General features: G+C 43.1%; 1 protein-coding gene and 1 long non-coding RNA gene across 3 annotated transcripts in view; one reads left to right on the plus strand and one right to left on the minus strand.

Annotated features, from left to right (window-relative positions):
- LOC112641599 (uncharacterized) overlaps nucleotides 1-25,376 on the minus strand; it is a 60,710-nt gene that overhangs the window by 11,990 nt on the left and 23,344 nt on the right. The window contains exons 2-3 of one of the 2 annotated variants that reach the window (XR_007401444.1): nucleotides 21,424-21,502; nucleotides 7,241-7,348 (exon numbers count right to left, since the gene is read on the minus strand). This is a non-coding gene — a long non-coding RNA (uncharacterized LOC112641599). The remainder of the gene's footprint in view (nucleotides 1-7,240; nucleotides 7,349-21,423; nucleotides 21,503-25,376) is intronic. The other variant, XR_003124722.3, reaches the window with a different exon arrangement.
- BICRAL (BICRA like chromatin remodeling complex associated protein) overlaps nucleotides 10,651-25,376 on the plus strand; it is a 79,350-nt gene continuing 64,624 nt past the window's right edge. Inside the window, 1 exon segment of the mRNA XM_025418810.3 lies at nucleotides 10,651-10,923. The gene's annotated coding sequence lies outside the window, so the exon portion shown is untranslated.

Raw genomic sequence — 25,376 nt, forward strand, 5'->3', positions numbered from 1 at the left:
ACCCTTCAGGTTACTGCAGACTGAGGACAGCTGGACTACAACTCCCAACTAAACTGTTTCCGGGTTCCTGGCCCTCATAATTGTGATATAATAATAAATTTAGCTTGTTGCTTTAAACTGCTACATTTTGGAGGCACCCGGCTGGCTTAGTTGGTAGAGTGTATGACTTTTTTTTTTTTTTTTTTTTTTTTTTTACACTTTTTTTTTTTTTAATTTTTTTTTTTTATTTATTTATGATAGTCACAGAGAGAGAGAGAGAGAGAGAGAGAGAGAGGCAGAGACACAGGCAGAGGGAGAAGCAGGCTCCATGCACTGGGAGCCCGATGTGGGATTCGATCCCGGGTCTCCAGGATCGCGCCCTAGGCCGAAGGCAGGCGCCAAACCGCTGCGCCACCTAGGGATCCCTTTTTTTTTTTTTTTAATTTACTTATTCATGAGAGACACAGAGAGAGAGCGGCAGAGACACAGGCTGAGGGAGAAGCAGGCTCCATGCAGGGAGCCTGATGTGGGACTCGATCCTGGAACTCCAGGATCACGCCCTGGGCCGAAGGCAGGCACTAAACCGCTGAGCCACCCAGGCGTCCCGAGTGTGTGATTCTTGATCTCTCAGACACTTATCCTCATAAAATTCGAATCTGTTCATAGCAGTTTCTTATTTAAACCATCCTCAAATGGCTCCCATTTTTCCCTAGACAGGTGTTTTGTTTTCTTTTTTAATTTTAATCGCCACCATAGGAACGAATACATTTTTTTTTTTACTTAAGTGTAGACAAAATGCCATATGAGTTCACTTACATGTGGAATCTAAAAAATAAAACAAATGAGTAAACAAACAAAAAGCAGAAACAGAACCATAAATACAAACTAGTGGTTGCCAGAGTGGAGGGGTTGGGGGGATGGGCAAAATGGGTGAAGAAGAGTGGGAGATACAGGCTTCCAGTTATGGAAAGAATTAGTCACAGGGATGAAAGGAATAGCATAGGGATTATAGTCAATGGTATTGTAATAACATGGTATGGTGACAGATGGGAGCTACACTTGTGGCGAGCATAGCATAATACAGAGGGTTGTTGAATCACTGTGTCATATACCTAAAATTGTGTCAACGATATTGCAATAAAAAATGATAACAAATTTTTAAAAATTTAATCACCACCACAGTAAGAAATACATATACATATTTTTAATTGATGTGTAGTTGACATATGGTATTATATTAGTTTCAGGTGTACAACACAATGATCCAACATTTATTTTTTTTTAAAGATTTATTTATTTATTTATGACAGACATAGAGAGAGAGAGGCAGAGACACAGGAAGAGGGAGAAGCAGGCTCCATGCTGGGAGCCTGACACGGGGCTCGATCCCGGGACTCCAGAATCGCGCCCTGGGCCAAAGGCAGGCGCTAAACCGCTGAGCCACCCAGGGATTCCCCTGATCCAACATTTATATATATTATGAAGTGATCACCAGGATGAATCTAGCCACCATCTGTGCCCATAGAATGTTGTTACATATTATTAACTATATTCCTATGCTGTACATTGTATCCTCGTGGCTTATTTATTTTATATCATAAAACAACACACACACATATATAGACAGGTTTATAATGAAAAGAAATTTCACAAAAAAGTTTACACTACCTTACTACCTGTGCCATATTCAGGTATTTTCTATTCTAAGCTCTTTCATTTTTTTATGAAAGCTGGTCACAGTCTCATGGATTTTACATCCTATTGAATTGTGACCCACAGTGTGGAAGGCAACAGCCTAAAGAATCACCCAGACTCCCTGCCATGAGCTACAAAGCTCTACCTGGAGCTCTCTCCTCTCTTTCCTTACATTATTTAGAGAACTCTTACGCATCCTTTAAAACTCAGTTTATGGAAAAAATAAAAATAAAAATAAAAATAAAACTCAGTTTATGGGACGCCTGGGTGGCTCAGCGGTTGAGCACCTGCCTTCGGCCCAGGGTGTGATGCTGGAGTCCCGGGATCGAGTCCCACATCAGGCTCCCTGCACGGAGCCTGGCTCTCCCTCTGCCTATGTCTCTGCCCCTTTCTCTGTATGTCTCTCATGAATAAATAAATAAAATCTTAAAACCAGCTTTAAAGTGTCTCCTCTTCCCTTCTCTTCTTGCATAGAATTGCCCACTCTGGCCCCCAGAGCATTTCACTTGGTGACTATCCCTCCTCGCCAGCCTGCTCTAGGGTCAGCTCCCTGAGTCTACAATACATTTTCATAAAGTGTCTCCAAGTATGTTTACGAGGAGCAAATTAGCATCACACATATGACGGTGCTGCAAATGAGCAATGTGCAGGTGGGGGGTGTCGCACGCAGGTTTCCTGTTGCTGGAGCCACGTGCTGCAGAAACAGGATCCCTCCCCCTTCAGGCCAGTGTCTCGCCCCGTGCATGCATCTCAGGTACAGTTTGCACTGGAACTTGCCACCCAGTTCATTGCCGTGGTTCATTTTAAGCTGCTCTGGTTTCTTTTTGTTTTGGGGTTGTTTTTTTTTTTTTTTTTCTCCTACTTTTTTCATTTGTTTGTGTTGATGGGGACAGCCTAGTGAGAAATGGAGCTTCAGGCAGCACAGATAGGAAGGTCTCTATATCTGCACCCGCCCTGTGGCTGGGGCTGGGGGGGGACTCCTTTCTGAAGTGGTATGGAAGGAGGGTTTTGAGGTTTTTGAATATTTACTGCTAAGTATCTAAGAAAGAGATTTGTTTGCCCACATTTGCACTGTCTTGGCAGGCTAGCAACCTGACCAAAAAAAAAATATATATATATATATATATTTTTTTTTTTTTTTTTTTTTTCCTTTCTGTGGTTTTTATTTTTGAAGGAGAGAATCGACACCTTGGTTAAATTGTGCTGAAATACAATGGCTGTTTCCTTTTAACTTAAGGGTTGATGCTAATATGATTCCTAGGCCCAGCCTCTTGGGGGTTGCTGATAGACTATGCTGTGAGCCATAACAAGAAAAGGGGGGTAGGGGGAAGCAATTAAATTATTCCTTCTCCAGTATTCTCATTTCTGCACCTGTCAATGGCTATGTAACTGCCCAAGGATATGTTGACTTGGTTGGGTATGTGCTTATTTGGGGGAGGGAAGTGAGAGGTGAAGTGAAGACAGACTGTAAAACGATAATTACTGTGGAATATGATAAATAGTATGATAGAGGTATGTATTACATGCATAGAGAAGGCAGGCATTTATTCCCTTCAAGGGGTAATTTTCAAAAAAGGTCACCTCCATTAATGGATTGTGAAATTCATTTACAAGGTGACTTGTTTTTTTTAAGGTTTTATTTATTCATGAGAGACACACACACAGAGAGAGGCAGAGACATAGGCAGAGGGAGAAGTAGGCTCCCCACAGGAAGTCCAATGCGGGACTCGATCCCAGGACTCCAGGATCACGACCCAAGCCAAAGGCAGATGCATTTAACCACTGAGCCACCCAGGTGTCCCTACAAGGTGACTTCATAACACTTCTAAAAGTGAGAAAAAATGGACTGAAATACAGTTGATCCTTGAACAATATGGGGGTTAGGGACCCCAATTCCCCCACACCCTTCACTGTGCAGTCAAAAATCCATGCATAACTTGACTCTCCCAAAAGTTAGCTACTAATGGCCTATTGTTGACTGGAAGCCTTAAACAGTCCATTAACACATATTTGGTATGTTATACGTATAATATGCTGTATTCTTACAATAAAATAAGTAAGCTAGAGGAAAGAAAATGTTATTAAGAAATTCATAAGGAAGAGAAAATCTATTTACAGTGATGTGTTATAAGAAAATATGCAGGGCAGCCCTGGTGGCGCAGCGGTTTAGCGCTGCCTGCAGTCCGGGGTGTGGTCTTGGAGACCCAGGATCGAGTCCCACATCAGGCTTCCTGCATGGAGCCTGCTTCTCCCTCTGCCTGTGTCTCTGCCCCTATCTCTCTGTCTCTATGAATAAATAAAATCTTAAAAAGAAAATATGCAGACAGGAGACCTGCGCAGTTCAAACCCACGTTGTTCAGGGGTCAACTGAATCTGAAGCTGCAAACTCCGTGGTAAGTTTAGATACTGTTTTCCAAAACCTTTGTTTTAGTTATGTATTTATTGCCTGGTAATATGAAATCTATTTTTTGGGAGTGAGTCTTAGACAAAGATGTCTGAAAGCCACTTGTAGGGGATGGAAGAAGGCGCCCCAGAGGAGATGGCATTTGAGCTGGGTGTTGGAGACTGGTGGACTTGCCCCAGACGAGGAAGGGCATTCCAGGCAGAAGGCAAAAGTTATGTCCCCATTGGGAGGTGTGTTCAGGGGCAGGATATTCTCCGTGATTGCACTGCAGGGTACTGGGAGAGGAGCGGCTGGAGGTGCTCCTGGGGGGGTGGGATGAGGGGGAGGTGGAGTAATTAATGAACCACTTGAAGATACAAATGTTGGCACCTCAGCTCTCCCCAGAAATTCTAAGTCTCTGGTAATGGGTTTGACCTTGGGAATCTGTATTTTTAATAAGCTTCCCTGGGCAGTGAGGTGCTAACAGAGGAGTGATGTAGCCAGTGCTGGGTTTGCAAAGGGGTGATTTTTGCAGTAATTTGGATAGAAGATTGAATAGGGAGGCCAAGCCAGAGAGAGAGGAGGACCTGAACTGAGGTGAAGGTCCTCGGAGAAGAGGGACTGGATTTGAGGGAGACTTTGGAGGTGGGTTGCATGAGCTAAGAGAAGTAAGAGAATGAGAAGGAATGGTAGAGAATCATAAAATATCTAGGGGGTTGGTCTGTGAACACAGAGACAAGAGGGAAGACCAAATTCAGAAGGGGAGAGGATTGCTTGAGTTTTGGGTTTTGCCCTAAGACAGGGCAGGAATCACCCATCAAGTTTTCACCATGCCCCATGTGAACTATACCTCCAGAGCAAATGTGTCCTTTGCTCAGATTGCCCATCTCTGAACAACCTCCTAAGTGCCTTAAGTTCATCTAACTCACAAGGGATTGATTCATATACCCAACTGCTAGCTGTCTGGTATGATTGACAGTGAGGGGATATATAAAACTTTTCAGGTACAAGAGTACTTTCCTCTTTGCTCAGGGTGTTACCTTTACAGTACCAGAAAACCTGGGGAATGAAAGCAGTAATTAAAAGATTTAGGTGAGAGAGAATTGTATGGTCTGAGGGGTGTCACACAGGGACTCTAAAAATGCCTGATTAACCTTCCTGTGCTCAAAGAATGTGGCTCTTCAGGGATCATGATGCTTGTGGAAGTCACAGTGTCTATAACTCCTCAGTATTCATCTTCAGTATTGAGGCTATGTCTTGGTGCCTGTTTTGTGCCTAGTGATTTGTTTTCAATTTGTATCTACAAGTCATCTTTTAGGGGTGGTTCTCTATTAAATGTCTGATTTCTTAGTAGTTTTATTTTCAGAAAGGATGCTGACATTTATTGAGCAAGCCCCTTTACGTAAGAATTCTATCTTAGAGGCTGACTTTCTCACCAAAATCTTTTTTTTAAGATTTTATTTATTTGTTCATGAAAGACACAGAGAAAGAGGCAGAAACACAGGCAGAGGGAGAAGCAGGCTCCCTGTGGGGAGCCTGATGTGGGACTTGATCCTGGGACCCTGGGCTCATGCCCTGGGCTGAAGGCAGACGCTCAACCACTGAGCCACTGAGGCACCCCTCTCACCAAAATCTAAGGGTGCTTTATAGTAGGAGCCTGAAGCCTAGTAAACCCCATTCTACTTCCTCTCTAGTCCACCATCCTCCTGGGCATGGTGGTGGGAAAAGGAATGCTCTGTTCAAGACAGGCCAGGAGTTCTGGCAGAGGACCACAGGGGCTGGAGAGCTGGCAGGTGACACATCCCAGACATGCCTTCCAGCGGCATTGGCATAGGCATGAGGTGTCTTAACCTGATGACTGTCCTCCCACTCTCATACTCTGTGGGGAAGCACAGGCTAGATGTTTAAGACAGCAAGGCCAGTGGGAGTGCTGACTGCCTTTTTTTTTCTTTCTTTCTTTCTTTTTTTTTTTTTTACAGTTGTTACACTCCTTATCCTTGTACTAGAAGCTTGTGGGAGTTCAGACTTCTTAAAATCTGTCAAGGAAAATAACCAGCTTGAAATATGACATGACTAGAATAGCCTTAGTCTCTACAAAGATGATTTAAATTGTTTATATTCATCTACCAAATAATGTAGGCAAGGTTTTGAAAACAGTTGTAATCATGCCAATAAATTGCTTGTTTACCATTGCTTTGAAAACAGTTACTCCTAACGATAGTATTAACAGTCACAACACTAATGGTAACTATTATTGAATATTTACTATATATCTGGTTCTAAAGCAAGGAATTTGTATCTGTAGTGTCATTTAACTCCCCCCTTCAGCATCCTGAGATATAGGCATTGGTACCTTCATGTTACCGATAAGAGAAGTGAGAGAAATTGAAAAAGTAGGCAAAGAGACCAAAGGAATAAAAAGTGTCAATGCCAGAGTTCTAACTGGTAAGAGAGAGGGTGGGGAGCGGGTAGAGGGGGAGGAAGAACTGTAAACCATTAGCCTCTTCTGCCTGTGATCCATTGGGCAATGGTTTTATGTGGTTCTAGGAGATGACTGCACTCCCTTAATATATAGTAAGTTCTCTAGATATAGACTGATTTCTTGTGTTCTTATGCATCTTGTGGACTGGGCTGTTTTTCTCTTATCCCACAAGTACTGATCGTGAGTTAACTCTATACAGAGTACTCTGTTAGGCCCCTTAGAGAATAGAAAGCCCTTGAGGAGCTCCCTATCTGGGAGGGAACATGAGAGAGAGATAATTAGGTTCAATCATATGAGATTGCCACTGGGAAATTACAAGGGACATACTAAAATAAATTACTGATGCATAACTAAAATAAGACAATATAATATTAGCTAAATACTGTGACCTCTCCTGTTTCAGGTACCTTGCTAAACATTTTGCATGCAGTAGTTCCTAAATCCTTAAAATAACTCTCAGACATGATTATAATTACCTCATTTTATAGATGAAGAAGTTGAGGCTCTCAAGGGTGAAGTGAGTTGCTCAAAGCCACACACCTGGTTGTGACAAGGGTGGAATTTGCACCTTTGCAAAGGTCAGCCTGAATACAGAGCTAGTGCGCTTAAGCCCCAGAATGTAAGTACTTCTAAAGGTGCAAATAAAGGTATACACTTTATTTATGCACATTGGCAATTTTCAGTTTTTATCTCACACATACCTTATACAGCATTTACTAAATCATTTGGTGTATCTTGGCACTTCTGTGATGGGGGCATATCTGGTCATGCGCATCACACTTAATCTCAGCATCTGTATTCTTCCCCTTCTGAGAATGGCCCACCAACCAAGGGGAACATATGGAGGGAAAAGACAAAAAACAGATATATTTCAACTTGTGTTATGTGGACATTGGGCCTGTTTATTCAGATGCCCAAACATACACTAGAACACTTCGATTATAATTTAATTATTGCCTCTTTCCCCCCACCCCCCACCCCCTGTGTCCACTTGCCCTTCTTTCTTTCTTTTTTTTTTTTTCTTTTAAACATTTTATTTATTTATTCATGAGAAACACAGGGAGAGAGAGGCAGAGACACAGGCAGAGGGAGAAGCAGGCTCCATGCAGGAAGCCCGATGTGGGACTTGATCCTGGGGCCCCAGGATCACGCCCTGAGCTGAAGGCAACCGCTAAACCGCTGAGCCACCCAGGTATCCCCCGCCCTTCTTTCTTTCTAAGTCACACACACAGATGGGAATCATAGGAATGACTATTTATTTATTTATTTATTATTATTATTATTATTATTTTTTAGGAATGACCATTTAAATTGTACATAATTAAATTGCAGGCACTACTATTAAAGTTATTTGTGTATAGTTAAGCCATTTTAAGAACTTTCTTCTTAAGTTTCCTGATCTCACACTTAGATACTAAAATCCTGTTTATATAAACCATAATTTTACATTTTGCATACAAAGGTATATCCTTTATTTTAAAATGTTGTCTTTTTAATCACATGAGAAAAAAATAAAGAAGCTTTGTTTGTTATAGTACTAAGTGATGTCAATTTTGATGGTGCCTGGTGAATGGTGCCTGGTGAATCTGGGATTCTCCCTGCTGCCTCAGGATTTTGTAACACCCCCCCCCCCCCAAATTTACAATTAGATTGACAGCTGGCATTCTCAAAGTAGGTCATCACAAATTAGACGGTTGTCCTGTCTGTGGCATAGACAGAGCTCTGTTTATATTAAAACAGGGAGGACTGCTTGTTCCCAAGATCCTTTTCAGGACTCGAACAGGGTGAGTTATAGCCTCAATCTGACTTGGGCTCCCTCCTCAGCCCTTATTAGACTGATGACCCCAGGCAAATTACTGAAACCACTGGGAGCCTCATCTACAAAGTCAGGCTGATTAAGGTTTGTGGGAACCTTACAGGTTTGTGGAAAGGTTCATCCAATAATGTATATAAGCATCTAGGTGGTTAGTAGGCATTCAGGAAATATCAATGCTCTTATATTTGGACATTCTTTTTAAAAATCCTGCAATGCCCTATACTCTTCTTTTTTTTTTTTTTAAAGAATTTATTTATTTATTCATAGAGACACACACAGAGAGAGAGGCAGAGACACAGGCAGAGGGAGAAGCAGGCTCCATGCAGGAAGCCCGACCTGGAACTCTATCCTGGGTCTCCAGGATCATGCCCTGGACTGATGGCAGCGCTAAACCGCTGAGCCACCCAGGCTGCCCTGCCCTATACTCTTTATATAAATTGTTTTGTTTGGTGATCTGTTAAAGTCAAATTTTTGTGTCTTTGGGGTTTGGGGCAACTTGGGAGAACAGCTTTCTAAAATCCATTAATATTTCATTGGAGCTGTGGAGCAACAGCTGTATAAGTTGCTTGGTGGGCCCTAATTGCAATGAATAATCCATGAACTCTTTTGAAATGTAATTCTTCGAAATGGGTACTATAATTAAATTCCAGCCAATCCAAGAGCACTTTAAAACATGTTTAAAAATTTCACAATCCAATTAGAAAACTGGTTGGTCCAACTGTCAAGTGTAGAGAAATATGCTAATTTATGCAAAGACTACTGTTCCAGGAAGGCCTTGGCTGAATGTGAAGCACAACATTTTCTGAGAAAACACCTCGATGATACTATGTGATACTAAATCACTGAATATATTTTTAAGGCATGTCCAAATACAAAGCATACATTGTAAATGACAAAGCAGCAGTTACTAAAGCAAGATATGGTTTGTTTTTTAAAGAGGTTTTCTATCTTGAATATGACAACATTGTATGCCAACCTTGACATATTTATCTTGTGCAATACAGCATAGTTATAGTATCCTTATAAAAGCAAGCAAGGTATACTACTATTGTGGTTTTTTTTTTTTTTAATTCTAAGGGGATATACAGACTAAACAATTTCACTTAAATAATTTAAATCTAGAGATAATCTGATTTTAAACTCACCAAACATCTGGGAGACATGGGTCTGAACATTGTTTATCCACAGGACCCCCACTGTTCTCTCTCTCTCTCTCTCTCTCTCTCTCTATATATATATATATATATATATATATATATCGCAAACTAATTTAAAATAATTTTAGAACATTTCTGGGGCTTACATAGGTAGGTTTTAAAAATCCAAGTCACATTCTTACACTATTTTTTACCTGCCCTTGGTGTTTATTTAAAGACCCCCACTCTATTTCCGTGGGCATTTGCAGGATAAGTAAATACAATCAACATAGACACAAAGGCATCCCCTCCCAATCTGCACTATCATAATTAACGTTTACATAAGTGCTCTGAGGTCTAGATGGTTTATGGAGACATCTCAACAATTTGAGATTTGAGATTAAAAACTGGTAATGGTGGTAATTATATACTTGCACCAAAAAGTGTTAAGAGATTGGGTAGCTTCCTTTTAAGACTGGGGATCATGTAATGAAAATTCCACAAACTTGGCTTATATTGGTGGTGATAAAGGCCATCAACGTAAGGAGAAGGCAAGAGGAATTGAATGTTTCGAATGACTTAATCAGCTCCTCACCTTCATCTTGGCCGCTAAAGTTGTGTTGTGTTTGTTTTTTTCTTAATGTTGACTTACAGATTTCACAGATAAGGTTTCACGGCATTCGGGAATGGAAAAAGAGGGTGTTGCAAAGGAAAGCCTGGTACATTTAAAAGTTAGAATGAATCAGTTATTTGCCAAATAAGTAACTCAAAGTGTTTTTTTACTTTAAAAAAAAAAAGCATATGCAAAAAAAAAAAAAGGTATTGACTGGTTCTAATCAGAGTTCTAAACAAATGCTGTGTTTTTTGTGTTTAACCCCCAGCGCCCCCCAATCTCCGTCGAGCTAAAACTGGAGAGAGAGTGTGAGTGTGTGTGTGTGTGTGTGTGTGTGTGTGTGTGCAGGGTGCCTGCAGAGAGAATAGCACGCATCTTGTAGATCTAAAAAAAAAAAAAAAAAAGCCAAATAAACCTGTTTCTTGAATAAACCAGTACATTTCTGAAGTTAAAAAGAATCCGAAAGGAAACAGGAATTGACAGCTTGGGAGCTTGATTTTTGGGGGGAGAAAAAAAATTTTTTTAATTAAAAAGCCCCTAATCTCCACATTTCTTGCTAGGCGAGAACCGAAGTTTGGAGGTAGACGAGCAGGCGAGCGGTCTGCCCGGGCGCAGAGCATGAAGGCCGGGCGGGCGCGGGGAGCGGGCGCCCGCCGCCCGGCGCGGGGGTGAGCGAGAGAGAGAGCGGAGCGCGTGTGGCCGGCGCCGCTCGGCCGGGAGCTCCCGCGCCCGCGCCCCGCGCCCCGCGCCCGCCGCCGCCGCCGCCCCTGGTGCGATGGCGCAGAAACCCCGTTGACAAGGCACTGCTTTTTCATGACGGTGAGTTTCCCTTTGAGTGTATTATAATTTTGTGATAAAAATTTCAAGGAGAAAAAAAAAAAACACACACAACCTCCTTCCTCTGCCTCTTTCCTTCGGGGAGGGGAGAACCGAGGGAGGGGGGGGGCTGGAGATCTATCTCCAGACAGACAGAAAAGAAAGAGGAGCAAATTAAACACCGAGTTGCCAAAACCAGGATATTAGGTTTCAGCCCAGAGAGCTATTGGCTAAGGCTGTGTTTTTTTTTGGGGGGGGGTGGGTTTGTGGGTGGGTGATGGTGGTGGTGGGTGGATGTTTAATGGACACGGAGAAAAGGGGAATCGAGTGTTTATGCCTTTCCCAGCGCCGCCCGGGCCCCGGGAAGACCAAGTTCAGTGTCGCGGGCGGGGGCGGGGGCGCGGGCGGGCAGGGGGCGGTGGGGCCGGGCTGGGGGCGCCTCGGCGGGGTGGGGGCCCCGCCGCCCTTTTTTTTTTTTTTCTTTTCTTTTTTTTTTTTTTTTTTTCCTTCCTTTTCCGCGGATGCAAATTTCTGGAGCGGGGAGAGGGAGAGCCTTGGGAAGGGGGGTGGCGTGGCGGTTGGCGGTGGGGAGGAGAGGGGAGGGAAGCCTTTTAATGACTCATTGATTGAGCCGGTTTAAAATTAGTTGTGTGCGCGAGTGTGAGTGTGTTTTCCGCCCCCCGGAGCCGCCGGGAGCCGGGAAGGAGGGAGCGGGGCTCGGCGAGGCCGCGAGCGGGGGGCAGGGAGGGCCAGGAGTGACGGCGGGCGAGGAAGAAAAATAAGCTTTTCCAATCTCCTCCCCTCGGTTTTCCCCCCCTCGTTTCTTTTCTCTCTCGGAAGCTCTTGGGTGTGAATCGCATTTTCTTTCTTCTCGGCAAAATGGACCCCGCGTCTCGGAGGGGGAGGGGAGCGGCGGGGAGGGCGGCGGCGGCGGCGGCGGCGGCGGGGACCGGCTTCCTCCTGCCTGGCGTCGTCCTCCCAGGCGCTCCCGCGGGCGGCGGCGGCGGCGAGAGCCCCGAGCGGCCTCCTCCCGGTCGCCTCGCCGCCTGGCTCCGAAGCTGCGCCGGCGACCCGCGGCCGGGGCCGGCCGAGCCCTCGCGCCGCGCCGCGCCGCGCCGCCGACCCGCGGCCCCGCCGGGCGCCTCCAGCCGGGCCGAGCGGACGGGGCGCCGCGGCGGCGCTGTGCGGGCGCGCGGGCTCCACGCGGCTCGGCCCCCCGAGTCGCCCCGAATGCGGGATCTTTTTCGGGGGGTGGGGGTGGGGGTGGGGGTGGGTGCGGCTGGAAGGCGCTAAGATGGCGCTGGGCCTGGCCCGTCGCCAGGGCTGGTGGCGCAGTTGCTCCGCGGGCGCCATCTTCCCTGGCGGCGCGGGCGGCGCCCTCCGCGGACGCCTCGCGGGCCGGGGCGCGGGGAGCCGCGCTGACGCTGCGGGGCTCTGCGAAAGGGGCCCCAGACCCGAGACGCGGGGCGGCCGGCGCGGAGCGGGAAGGGGCCGGGGCGGGCGGGGGGTCGGGCCCTGCGGCCGAAACGCCAGGCGAGGAGGGGGCGGTCGCCGCGCCCCGGGCCTGAGACCCGACGGCTCCGCGCCCCCGCCCGGCTGCGGGCCCGGCACGGGGGCTTTTCCTCCCTCCTCCCCCAGTTGAAGCGTACGGCCAGACCAGGTCACACACAAAAAAAAAAAAAAAAAAAAAAAATTTGCAAGAGCAAGTCGAGGACGACGGTGTCCGCCCTACAGGGACACGGTTTCCTGGAGGCCCTGCCGGAGTCTCCGCTCTTCGGTTGCTGAATTTTAAAACCACCCCGGGGAGGGAGGCACGGATCGCTCCCACACTGAGGGAAGGGCATGGGTTCCAGTGACCCAAACCTCTCGTTGGCTTTCATCATCATTATGCCAAGCGGTAGGGGCTTGGAACGGTTCCGTAGAGTTCTGATCTGAAAAATCAAACTCGCTTTGAGACTCTTGAGACTTTTTTTTTCTTCTGCCCCCCCCCCCCCTAAAAAAACAAAAACAAAACCTGCACTGTTTTGGGATCCTCATTGAATAGGAGGCTGCTTCTCGGTTCTCTGATGCCCCAAAGTATTTTCCTGAAAACCACCCATATAAGTATTTATCTGACCTGTCTTAAGAGATGTGTGTGGGCTTTTAACTGTTGTCAGTTGTTACTGAAAAGATGATTGGAAGGAGGGGAAAAAAAGTCCCTAAAACTCATCTCTCTAGGAGTTCAGAGATGGAAAGTGAGTAGTTAATTCTAGTGGGTAAGAGTAACATAGTGGCACCAGGAGGCGTGTCCTTGTGTTTGTATAGATGTTGTGGCTGTTGTAGACACCTTGATAAGACCTACCCTATATTGAACGCTGCCGAATGTATGTGCCTACTGCTGTACTTAACTCCTATTTATATCAGTCCTGTAATACTGATTTTAGTATCTCTTTATACCAGAGAGGAACTAGTGTTCACCCAGATACACAAATTGTTCCACGTCTTGCAGTTTTAAATGATAGAATTGACCTTGGTTCCCAAAAGCCATGTTCTTGGCTCTACACCTGTGGTGTCCAAATCTGAGTTTCAGAAGCAAACTAGAGGGAGTTAGTTCCATTTTTTTTTTTTTTAAGATTTTATTCATTTATTTATGAGAGACACAGAAGTAGAGACAGACAGAGGGAGAAGCAGGTTCCATGCAGGGAGCCTGATGTGGGACTCAATCCCCGATCCCTGATCCCCCCAGACTCTGGGATGGTGCCCTGAGCCCTGAGCCAAAGGCAGATGCTCAACTGCTGAGCCACCCAGGCATTCCCGGGGAGTTAGTTACAAATCTAAATGTAGATTTGTAACATCACCTCCCCTCCCACTTATTTGTTAAGACCAGTTGGATTTGTGTGTGTGTTTCCTCAAAATACCTAGTGTGTTAGGCAGTCTCAGTTTTAAGCATCTTTCAACTTTCTGATGTCTCTAACTCCCAATTTTGAAATTCTGGCCCACCCAACAGACCCTAAATCTGAATATGTGGGAGTCTGTTATTCCAAAGCCCTCCAGGTGATTCCACTGTGATATATTTTTTTAACTTATGATAGTCACAGAGACAGAGAGAGGCAGAGACACAGGCAGAGGGAGAAGCAGGCTCCATGCACCGGGAGCCCGACGCGGGATTTGATCCCGGGTCTCCAGGATCGCGCCCTGGGCCAAAGGCAGGCGCCAAACCGCTGCGCCACCCAGGGATCCCGATTCCACTGTGATAGATGGGCATTTTGAATGTTGCTGTAGCACTCTATGCGCTATGCTCCTTGCCCTTTTTTGAATTGGAGTGAGACTTGAGGCCTATATCATTTTGACTTTCAACAGTTAATTGCTCATTCTCACTTTTATTTTTCTCCTCTAGCTGCCATTTATCAAATCATTGAAACTTTTCTTACAGAAAGGTTTAGCTATTCTAAGACTTTAAAATCTCAGTACGTTCTCAGAAGTATATCTCATTCTGCTGAGAAGTTATATAACATACAGGCTTCTAGGTCTAGCTGGGCCGTCTAGTTTAGTCCACACAGCTGTGCAACAAAAATAGAATTGAATCTAGGATTGATATAGAAATTAGGAATAGGGTAAAGATCTTGGGGAGAAAAACCTAGAGGTTAATCCTTGGAAGAAAGGATTCTTCTCAAAATTTTGAATTGTGAAGGTATTTTTTGTGTTTGGGGAAATAGAATGGTGAAATTTTTCTAAACATGGGACCCTTTTATGCATCCAGGACACAGAAGGTCAGGAAGAAACAAGTAATGAATAGCAGACCTGACCAAAATGAGAGAACCAAGTCAGTGATGAAATCTAACTTCTCTGGATAGGGACCATATATACTTTTTTTGTGATGTTACTTTTAAAATAAATAATTGGTTAAAAAAATAAATTAGCCTTTGGTGGAATTCAAGACAGGCAAGATCTCTGCCCTCATGGATTTATAGTATATTGGGGAAGACAGGAAATAAGACCCTATAGGACTTCCCTAATGCATCTGTACCAGGAGTTTGGAGTTTTATGTTACTAAAAATGACAAGCTTCTGAAGAGCTTTCATTAAGGCAACAATGTTTTTGTCAAGGGAGGATATGGAGAGGAGAACCAGGAGGCTATTGGAGTGGCCAGCCCAAGATTGACAGTATTTTAGGCAAATACAGTGGCAGTGGGGATGGAGCAAAGCAGTACGTTCCAGATACATTTTGGAGGTAGAATCAGAAGTATTTGCTTAATGGATTGGCTGTGGAGACAGGGAGGAATCAAGAATGCCTTCAAGGTTCTAGCCTAAGCCTTGGTGACTGACAGTGCCATTTGTCATTGTGTGTAGAACCTGTTATGTGTTTGAAATACTTGCAGGACATCCAAATGGAAAGTCAAGTAGGCAGTGGATATTCAAATTGAACTGTTAGGTGTGCGCTTAAGTTGTGGGAGTCCATAGCAATATGGATGGTATGTCGTGGAACTGGTTGAGACCCTTTGTGATCATAGAACCGTAATATCAAACCATAAAACACTTCCAGGGGCTAAGGTTTGGGCAAAAGAGACTGAAAAGGTTTAGCCATGATAGTGGTTGAGTGGATTATCCTTTTCAAGAAAGAGGGAATAATCTCTGCCAAATGCTGCTGAGCATGTTGAGGATAGAAAAGTGACCACTAGGATTTGGCAACAGGGAAGTGGCTGTTTGACAAGTAGTTTCTGTGGCATATGGGGTTGAAAGCCAAATTGGAATGCACTGAAAGTGGAATGAGGTTCGGTGAATGAAGCCCACTTCTTGGGGAAGTTCCTCTGTAAGGTGAGGAGAGCAACAGCACAGCAGTGGCTGGAGAGGGAGGTAGGGTCAAATAAGTGCTGCTTTTTAGATGATGGGGAATAGAAGAGCATTTGTTGTTGTTTTAAGGATTTTATTTATTTGACAGAACGAGAGGGAGTGACAGGCAGAGGGAAAGGGAGAAGCAGACTCCCTGCTGAGCAAGGAGCCCAATGCGGGGAGGGAGGGGGGTCCATCCCGGGACCCTGTGATTATGACCTTGAGCGGAAGGCAGACACTTGACCAACTGAGCCACCCCACCCACGTACCCCTAGAAGAGCATTTTTAAATAGACTAATGGGAATATCTAATAGGGAGGGAGAGACTAATGCAGAAGAGCAATAATACTACCAAAGGTACAGAATTCTTGAGGAGGTGAGAAGCTATTCAAAACACAAGAAGATGGGACACCTGGGTGGCTCAGCGGTTGAGTGACTGCCTTCAGCTCAGAGTAATCCAAGGCCCACATCAGGCTCCCTGCATGGAGCCTGCTTCTCCCTCTGCCTCTGCCTCTTTCTCTGTGTCTCTGTGTCTCTGATGAATAAATAACGCTTAAAAAAAAAAAAAAAAAGAACCTACAGACACAAAAGAGGATTTGCCTTTGGTGGGAGTCGGACAACTTGCCGAGTAGCAGGAAAGAAGGCAGAGAATATGGGCACAGTGCAAGGACACACATGAAGTGGGGGTAGAAGACAGGGCTTTATGTTCTGTGTTCTCAGTGAAGTCTAAGGCAAGGCCAGCAGTTAAGGAAGAGGGGTGTGGATTTGAGGCGAGGAAGTCCTCCACACCATCTCTCTTTTTTTTTTTTTTTTTTTTACGCAGAAACCCGAAGTAAGTTGCTGGGAAACAAGGTAGGATTTTTGCAGACTGTCTGGCTGTGAATTCAGATTCTCGGGTCTGAATTTGAAACAAGTTGATTCAGTTAGTTGAGTGGTTCTCTGCCAGCCACCACCAGCTGTTTACCAGGGAAGCCAAGAGCAGGCAGGGGATTGGTTTGACTGGGATTGGAGTTCCACCACCCAGCTGTGACAGAAGAGTGAAGCTAGGGACCTGAAGGTGGTCCCTGCAGGTGGTCGTGGAGGGGGACGGGCTATTAAACTGAGGATGCTTGGAGTGTTCGGTGAGTAGGAGAGCAAGAGAAGGCAGTGGGAGTGGGGACCATGAAGTTGACCATGAAAATCATTCTTGATTAATAAAAAATGAGTTTATGGGGCACGTACCAAATTTCAAGGTGAGCTGGTGAAAAATTCTGGAGTCAGGTAGTGGCTGCAGCTGCTTAGCAGTTGTAAATGGACGGAAGGCCGCTGAGCCAGGCTCTTAAAGACTAGATGTTGTATATTTTACTGCAATAAAAAATGAGTTAGCATCTAGACATTTGTGGCAGGTACAGGTGCTATTTGCACACTGCCCTGGACTATTTGCAGAGTACTGTACTTTCTGTGGAAGAAAGTAGCTTTATAAATCAAATCGTAGGGCACCTGGGTGGCCCAGCGGTTGAGCATCTGCCTTTGGCTCAGGTCATGATCTTGGGGTCCGAGATCGGGTCCCGCATCAGGCTCAAGTCCCCCAGCAGGTCCTGGGGAGCCTGCTTCTCCCTCTGCCTATGTCTCTGCTTCTCTCTGTGTGTCTTATGAGTAAATAAAGTCTTAAAAAAAAGAAATTGAATCGCAAATTCCTGGGGCTAAAGGAGAGCATCTCCACTTAACCATGGTCCCAATCTGTTTGTGCAGAACAGTCATCTAGAGATTCTGGAGGGGACCAAGGAACCTTGTATTTTTTCTTTCCTTGTTCACTGACTGATTCTAACCCTTTAGCGCAACATTTAAAACAAGCCGGGCACTCAGTAAACTTTTGCTGACTAAATAGTCTGACAACCCAGGTAGAGTAAAATGATAGGAACCAAAGGGATAGGTTGAGATCTACAGTGCCTTACACATTTTGGTCTCTGTGGGTAATGGGAAAAAGCAGATTACAAGCAAGGGCAGGGGGGGGGGGAGAAAATTAGTACTGAGGAAATCCTTTTTTAAAGATTTTTCTTTGTTTTGAGAAAGACCGAGAGCAAGCATGCACACATGCATGAGGGAGAGGGAAGGGAAAAGAATCTCAAGGTGGAGCTTGACTTCGGGCTAGATCTCACAGCCCTGAGACCGCGCATGACTTGAGCCAAAAACAAGAGTTAGATGCTTAATGGAATGAGTCACCCAGGCGCCCCATGGAAAATCGTTTTATAAAGAGTCAAACGATACTAAGTGGAAGTGTGTTGCACTTCCCTCAACCTCCCTGTCTGCATTATTTCCGCTGAGTGATGCCATTCACATTTTTATAAGGTCCTCTGTTCCCCAGCTCGCCTATAGAGTAACAGTAAAGTGAAATGAGAGAACAGAACAGGGTAGATTATAGGATTCAAAATAGATGTTTGAAAAAAAAAATAGATGTCTGTGGTCTTTACTGAGAATATAGCAAGGTCATTTGTCAGGGGCAGAGGTGAAAGGGCTTTGAGTTTATGGAGAGAGGATACATTCTAAATTTATAGAATGTATCAGATGTGGGGGAAAATGGACACAAGAAATAGTATTTGGCTGTCATGAGGCAACAAGAATTCAGTAACATACCAGATCCATTTGCAGGGCATGGTTCTCCGTGGTCCATAATGTTATTGAGTAGAAGTGGAAGATACAGTAAGTGAGGGGGGCTAGCAGAAAGGAAGGGGTTGTTAAATGTGTGTGGGGAAGTGGGGTTACTGACAGAAAAGGTATGGGATGTGGACTTTAAAGAAGGCTCTAAAATGGGAACCTTATATGTGGTACCTCACTTCATGGAGATAGGAGCTCAGGTTATGGCTCTGCTGGGGATGGCTCACCCATTTGTAATGCAGTTCAGGAGAACTCAGGGGGCGGGCCATATTGTATGGGAAAGTGGAAGAAAGAGGTCTTGGGGAGAAAAACTGGAGGGTTTGACCTTTTCTCCTTACCTCCTGTGCTTGCATTCAAGAAAAGATCCAGAGACCTCACTGTACTAGGTCTTAAACCCAGGTTCCCCTTTCCCTTAATCCTCAACAACTCTAATTCATATGGTTGTGACTTAATGACAAATTTCTTTTTAATAAAGTTGTAAAGTTGAACATTTTTTGGTTTTGTGGGTTCTTTGGCTGTCTTGCAAACACATTAAACACTTCTCCCTGGACTAAAAATCCTGAATGTGAGAAAGTGAGGGAATGAGGTGTGAAAAGGACTGTCTCTTTAGACAATCCAGGATGCTTCCTTGTATCATCAGACATTAGGTTTTATGTCCTGACCTGCAATTGAAACATTTTTCACAGGAAGAAAATGGAAGGAAAGAGTTAAACCTTAACATTAATTCAGGCCCTACTGGGTATTTAATATTATTAAATTCTCATAATAACCCTGGAGGTAGGTTTTGTCTGTATTTTATAGATAATGAAACACTGAGGTTGACAAAGGATAAATAACTTACCCAAAGTTGCTTTACTAAGGGTCAGAGACAGGGTTTGAACATATACTATAGATCCACGCATCATATATTTTGCCATTGGTATTAAGCCCATGTATAAATTTAATCTATGGATGGGGATCCCTGGGTGGCTCAGTGGTTTAGCGCCTGCCTTTGGCCCCGGGGGCGGGGTCCTGGAGTCCTAGGATCCAGTCCCACATCCGGCTCCCTGCATGGAGCCTGCTTCTCCCTCTATGTTTCTGCCTCTGTGTGTGTGTCTCTCATGAATAAATAAAATCTTTAAAAATAAATAACAAATTTAATCTATGGATGACTGCCTACTGAACATTTTAATATCTTAAAATTGGATGACCATTACTTCAGTAGGAGGAATAGGCAAAGGTAGTGCTTTTATTGATAAATAAAAACTGTGATGAAAAAAAAACAAGAGTCCCTTCTAGTGATCATTAAATTCTAGATCAAAACAGTTATCCTGCCCCTTCTGCAAATAATTCAGTTTTTATTTGCATAGCATGAGTCAAACATGGGGACCATTTTAGCTCTATATTTGGTAGCAATCAGAGAATATGAATCATATCTTTCACTTAAAAAAAATCCTAATCGTTAAAGAGAACACTGAGGACCTTAATTAAACATGACATGGTGCAGCTCAAGTTGTTCTCTTGCTTGGAATATCAGTGTAAGCACAGTAATTAGAAGTACAGATTTTGGGAGAAAGTATTTAAGATGTTCAAAGAGTGATTCACTTTAAGGAAACGTTCTTTTAAAGAGGCAATACTGGAGAGGGAGGGGGAGAGGGTTGGGGTAACTGGGTGATGGGCGTCAAGGAGGGCTCATGATGTAATGAGCCCTGGATACAATATGCAACTGATGAATCACTAACCTCCAGCTCTGAAACCAATAATACATGTGAATTGAATTTAAATAAAATAAAAAAAAATAAAGAGGCCATACTATAGATTGAATGTAAGGCATATTACTAAGTGTGGCCAGTAAGATAATATGTCAAAAGGAATTTTTTGTTTTTTACTTTTTGACCATACAAGAAAGCTTAGCCCTGATAGGCAGCAGTAGTACATCATGAAACATTCTCACTGTAGAGTCTGGAGTTCACCAGGGCTGACCTGCAGCTCTGGAACCTCCTGCTACTCACTGAACAGTTTGAGGCAGTGTGTGAGTTGAGTTCTTCACACAAGGCTTTAAGAACTAACTTGAATTTTCTTCCTTGCCCAATGAGAACCAACCCTATCACTACATATTAGTGGGAAGCCTAAGTTGGGGAGATGAAGAATTTCAAAATCTTGTGGTAAGTGTAATGTCAGAGAATTTCAAAATTTGGTATGTGGACTGTCAATATTTTGACCATAACTAAAGAGTAATAAGACTGCTGTTGTATGTATTAGAATCAACTATACTTAAAAGTTGCTTGCAGTGTATTTTAGATAGGACTCCTGTTGTCATTTTCAAAAAGATAAATCAGCTTATCTGGTTTTTTGGTTAAATCTTTATTTTAGAATTGTGTAGTGCTCCTGGAAATTTTTAATACTGCTAGGGCCACTCCCATCAGTGTGTTTTTAGCAATAAGTTTTAAAACCCTAAGCATTTCCCCTGAATTAAAAAAAAAAAAAAAAAAAAAAAACTACCCATAGTTGTTGAGTGAGTTTAGTTTCAGTGCAGTATAACTGATAGTTTTATGAATATAAAATAAATTAGGATCACTTATAATTTTTTTTTTTAATCATTTCTCAGGGCACCTGGCTGACTCAGTCAATAGAGCATGTGACTTCTGATCTTGGGGTTGTGAGTTCAAGCTCCACGTGGGGTATAGAATTACTTAAAAATAAAAGTTAAATCATTTCTCTGGGCAGCCTGGGTGGCTCAGCGGTTTAGCACCTGCCTTCAGCCCAGGGCCTGATCCTGGAGACCCGGGATCAAGTCCCACGTCAGGCTCCCTGCATAGAGCCTACTTCTCCCTCTGCCTGTGTCTCTACCTCTTTCTCTCTCTCTCTCTGTGTCTCTCATGAATAAATAAATTTTTAAAAAGGAGGTGGAATAAATATTTTAAAAAATCATTTCTCAATAAACAGAACTGGAGAAACCTGGATGCCATTTTGGGAAATTAAATTTAAAATCTTTCTGTTTGGCAAATGCATTAGTTACAAAGTCAGAATTCACAAAAGAAAGTTTTCTAGAAGAAATTTTAATGTTTTAAACTGGATATTACCTGAGAAGTAGAATACTAGATTTAATGTGGGAGATCTCTTAAAATTTAGAAGTAACTCTCTCCATATAGAGACTGTTACCTACAAAAAAAAAAAAAAAAAATCAGATTTTTTCTCTCCTGATTACTAAGAGTAAAAGCTATTTTTGTATGGTTTTGATTTGGAAGTATTTCTTCTAGGATTTAAAATAAAAATGAATGCTGCTATATTTAGATTTCTTTTAACTCAGGCGTTTCCTAGAAGTGCAAAGAAATATATTTAGAAATAGGTCACTTTTTATTCTTCCTATTTGTATTCTGATTCTCCAGATCTCTGAGAATTTTAGGATTGGAGAGATCTATGGGAGCCCAACCCCTTTGTTCTAGGTGTGATCACACTTACAAGATGAATATTTAGGGAATCCCTGGGTGGCTCAACAGCTTGGTGCCTGCCTTCGGCCCAGAGCGTGATCCTGGAGTCCCGGGATCGGGTCCCATGTCAGGCTTCTGCATGGAACCTGCTTGTGTCTCTGCCTCTCTCTCTATGTGTATCTCTCATGAATGAATGAATAAAATCTTTAAAAAAAAGTGAATATTTACAACTCGGTATGTTTGGAACTGCTTCTATCCATATACCTTAAGATGGCTTTTTTTTCCCTCAAGATTTTATTAATTTATTTGAATGAGAGAGATAAAGGGGCAGGGGAAGAGGGGGAGAAGCAGACTCCCCATGGAGCAGGGAGCCCCATGCAGGGCTTGATCTCAGGACCCCAGACTGTGACCAGATCCCACGGCAGGCTCTTAACCGACTGAACCACCCAGGCTCCCCAAGATGGCTTTTTTTTTTATATTCAAATTTTAAGACTATTTTACTTATTCATCTGACTTCCATTTTTTTTTTTTAAGATTTTATTCATTTATTCATGAGAGACACACAGAGAGAGAGAGGCAGAGACATAGAGAAGCAGGCTCCATGCAGGGAGCCTGATGTGGGACTCGATCCCAGGACTCCAGGATCAGGCCCTGGGCCAAAGACAGACGCTTAACCTCTGAGCCACCCTGGCGTCCCTCATCTGACTTTATACATCACACGATATCCTTATTATTTTCTGTTACAGCATATGTCACATAGATAAAACCATCTGAAAGTAAATGTCCAGAGAGAATAGTACAAAGAAAAATGAAATTTGGGTAACCATGCTCTTTGAAAAAAAGGGGTGAGGAGGACCTTCACATACCTTAGATACGTAAAGTGGACATTATGCCATGTAAAACACTGAACGCATACCAAGAAAAATTTGCTTATCTTTTTGATGATATCTTCTAAGTACTAATATATTACTGTATGTGGATTTTTCATTTGCACAGCCATGTTAGTTTTACAGTTAAAGTAGACATATAATCAATTAAGAAATTACCAGAAGTCGTGAAGGAGTCTGTTTATAGAGCTTTCCCACAGTTCCTCACAGAGGGAATTGTGCATGTGCTGCAGTCAAATTGAGGAAAAGATCTGCAGCTCATGTTAGAAAGTTGTCTAAACAGGGTTTCAGAAACCCACATGTTGTGGATATAACACAACATGCACAATATAGAGAGTAGGCTTAAGTGTTCATGTAAATGAATATTTTAGTTCTATAAATATCTGCATATGAATTTAGATAAATTATTTTATAGAACACATTTTCATTACAGGTAAATACTCCCCAGCTAAATTTTCTGCTATCAGTAGATTAAAAAAAATGTGACATAAAACCTATTTGACATTAACTTTTTGTTTTTTTCACATGTTACATAATTTCCCAACTCATAATTCTCATTTAAAATATAGTCTGTGTTTCATATTGTGTAACTATGAAAACATTACCTTGAGCTTGACTCTCAAGAATGTCTTCAGGTTATAAGATGCCGTGAAAGTCACAAAGCAAAATTTTTCCTTTCAGAGCATGACATGAATTTGTCACTGTGTGTGTGTGTGTATAAAATACTTATATCCTTTTAAGATTAATTTAAAAGTATATATTCTAAATTTTTCATATACTGCTTTCCAGAATGTTTCTTTTCTAAATGGAATGTCAAAAATGAATCTTTTGAAAAAATATTACTGTATCTACTCTGAAAGAAAAAGGCACTGCACTGGTATTTCATCATCAAATATTTGTTCAGTGCTAATATTGTACAGAGCACTTAGAGGTTACAAGAACACATCATCAAGTTAGGTGAATAGTAGGTGCACACAGAAAAAAACACAACAGTGTATGCTAAGTGCCAAGTGAGTGGTACAAGTGAGAGCAAAGGAGAGCCTTTTATGTGTGTGACAGCATCCACCCATTCATTCATTCAGCAATTATTGAGCACCTAATTTGTACCAGATGCCATTCTGGGTTCCCAGGTCCTTAGTGAAGAAAAGACCAAGCCCCTGCTCTCATGGGAAGACAGACAATAAACCTAGGTAAACACTATAGTAAGATATAGGAGGGAAAATAAAACAAAATAAGGAAAATGTAGAGTGCTGGGGGATGGAAAGGTGGTCATGGTAGGTCATGGATCATCTGAGCAGAGACTTGAAGAAAGGGACAAGCCTGAAGATAGCTGAAGGAACCGCATTCCAGGCAGAGAGCAGCCAGTGCAAGGGGCTTGAGACATGAACATGCCTGGTGAGTTCAGGGCATGGCAAGTCAATGAGGGATAGAATCTGAGGGAGGGCAGAGGGCCTGGCGGGGGGCGCAGAGAGAGCAGTTGTGTAGGGCATTGCAGGTATTCACAGTTGAGGGTGGAAAGGACTTTTACAGTGAAGAAAATGAGGATTCATTGGAGGGTTTTGGCTTGTTTTATTATTCTTTTTTAAAGAGGAGGCGAGCCAGTGAGGAAGGTTCTTTGATCGAGTGAGAAGTTTGTAAAAGAGAAAAGAAAAGGGGGGGAAATGGAAGGCTGGGAAGGGACTTTGGGATCAGTTTGTGAAATGCACTAAATGCAAAGTCAAAGTATATGAATTTTTCCCTTACATACTAAAAAATCATAAAAGTTTTCAAACAAGGCAGTTGATGTGACTTAAAGAAGCATTATAGTTAATAATAGCTTTGGAACCAGACAGATCGGAGCTCCACTCCTTGCTCTTTTCCTTTAAGTAAATTACATAACCTCCCTGAGGGCATGTGCCCAGATTCTCCCTCTGGATTGAGAATTTACCATTCAGAGGAAGTTTGTAAGGATCAAGTGAGATCATGCATATAAAGATTTACATAGTGCTTGACCCTTGTGGGTCTCAGCTATCACTGCTGTTTAAAATTATTGCCATAAAAAAGTAATATTAAAACTTTAATGAAATGTATGAATGAATGGTTCCTTAGGAAATGAAATGGACTTTTTGTCTAAAGTGAATTATTCCTGTCAGCCACTGTTTCCTTCCAAGACTGGGCATTGCCCCTTGAAATTCCTATTTCAAGGGGCTCAGCGGTTTAGCGCTGCCTTCAGCCTGGGTTGTGATCCTGGGACCCAGGATCGAGTCCCACATCGGGCTCCCTGTGCGGAGCCTGCTTCTCCCTCTGTCTGTGTCTCTGCCTCTCTTTCTCATGCTCTGTGTCTCTCATGAATAAATAAATAAATATTAAAAAAAAAAGAAATTCCTATTAGTTGTATAGTAGTGTCCTTTTTTTTTAGAAGAGCAGGGGATGTAATACAGTTTCCCCCAAAACATTTAGAGATCAAATCTAACAGATTCCCATCTTGATATTCCCAGTTTAGTACAAAAAAGCCTCTGATTTAGCCGCAGAAACCTGGTGTCACTTTAAAACCCAGTTGTCAGAAATTAAGTTCCTACTGAACGCTATTCTGCAGAACACAGCTTTAGAAAATGCTGAGAAAGTAGGGAGGAAAAGCGTATGGGCTTTGATTTCATTTACAAATAAAAATGTACCTTAAATATAAAAATGTACTAAAGAAAAAGAGTGGAAAAAAAAATCATGTTCCATGGTATTAGC

The sequence above is a fragment of the Canis lupus genome, chromosome 12 (assembly GCF_003254725.2).
Source record: "Canis lupus dingo isolate Sandy chromosome 12, ASM325472v2, whole genome shotgun sequence".
In the NCBI taxonomy this organism is placed as follows: domain Eukaryota; kingdom Metazoa; phylum Chordata; class Mammalia; order Carnivora; family Canidae; genus Canis; species Canis lupus.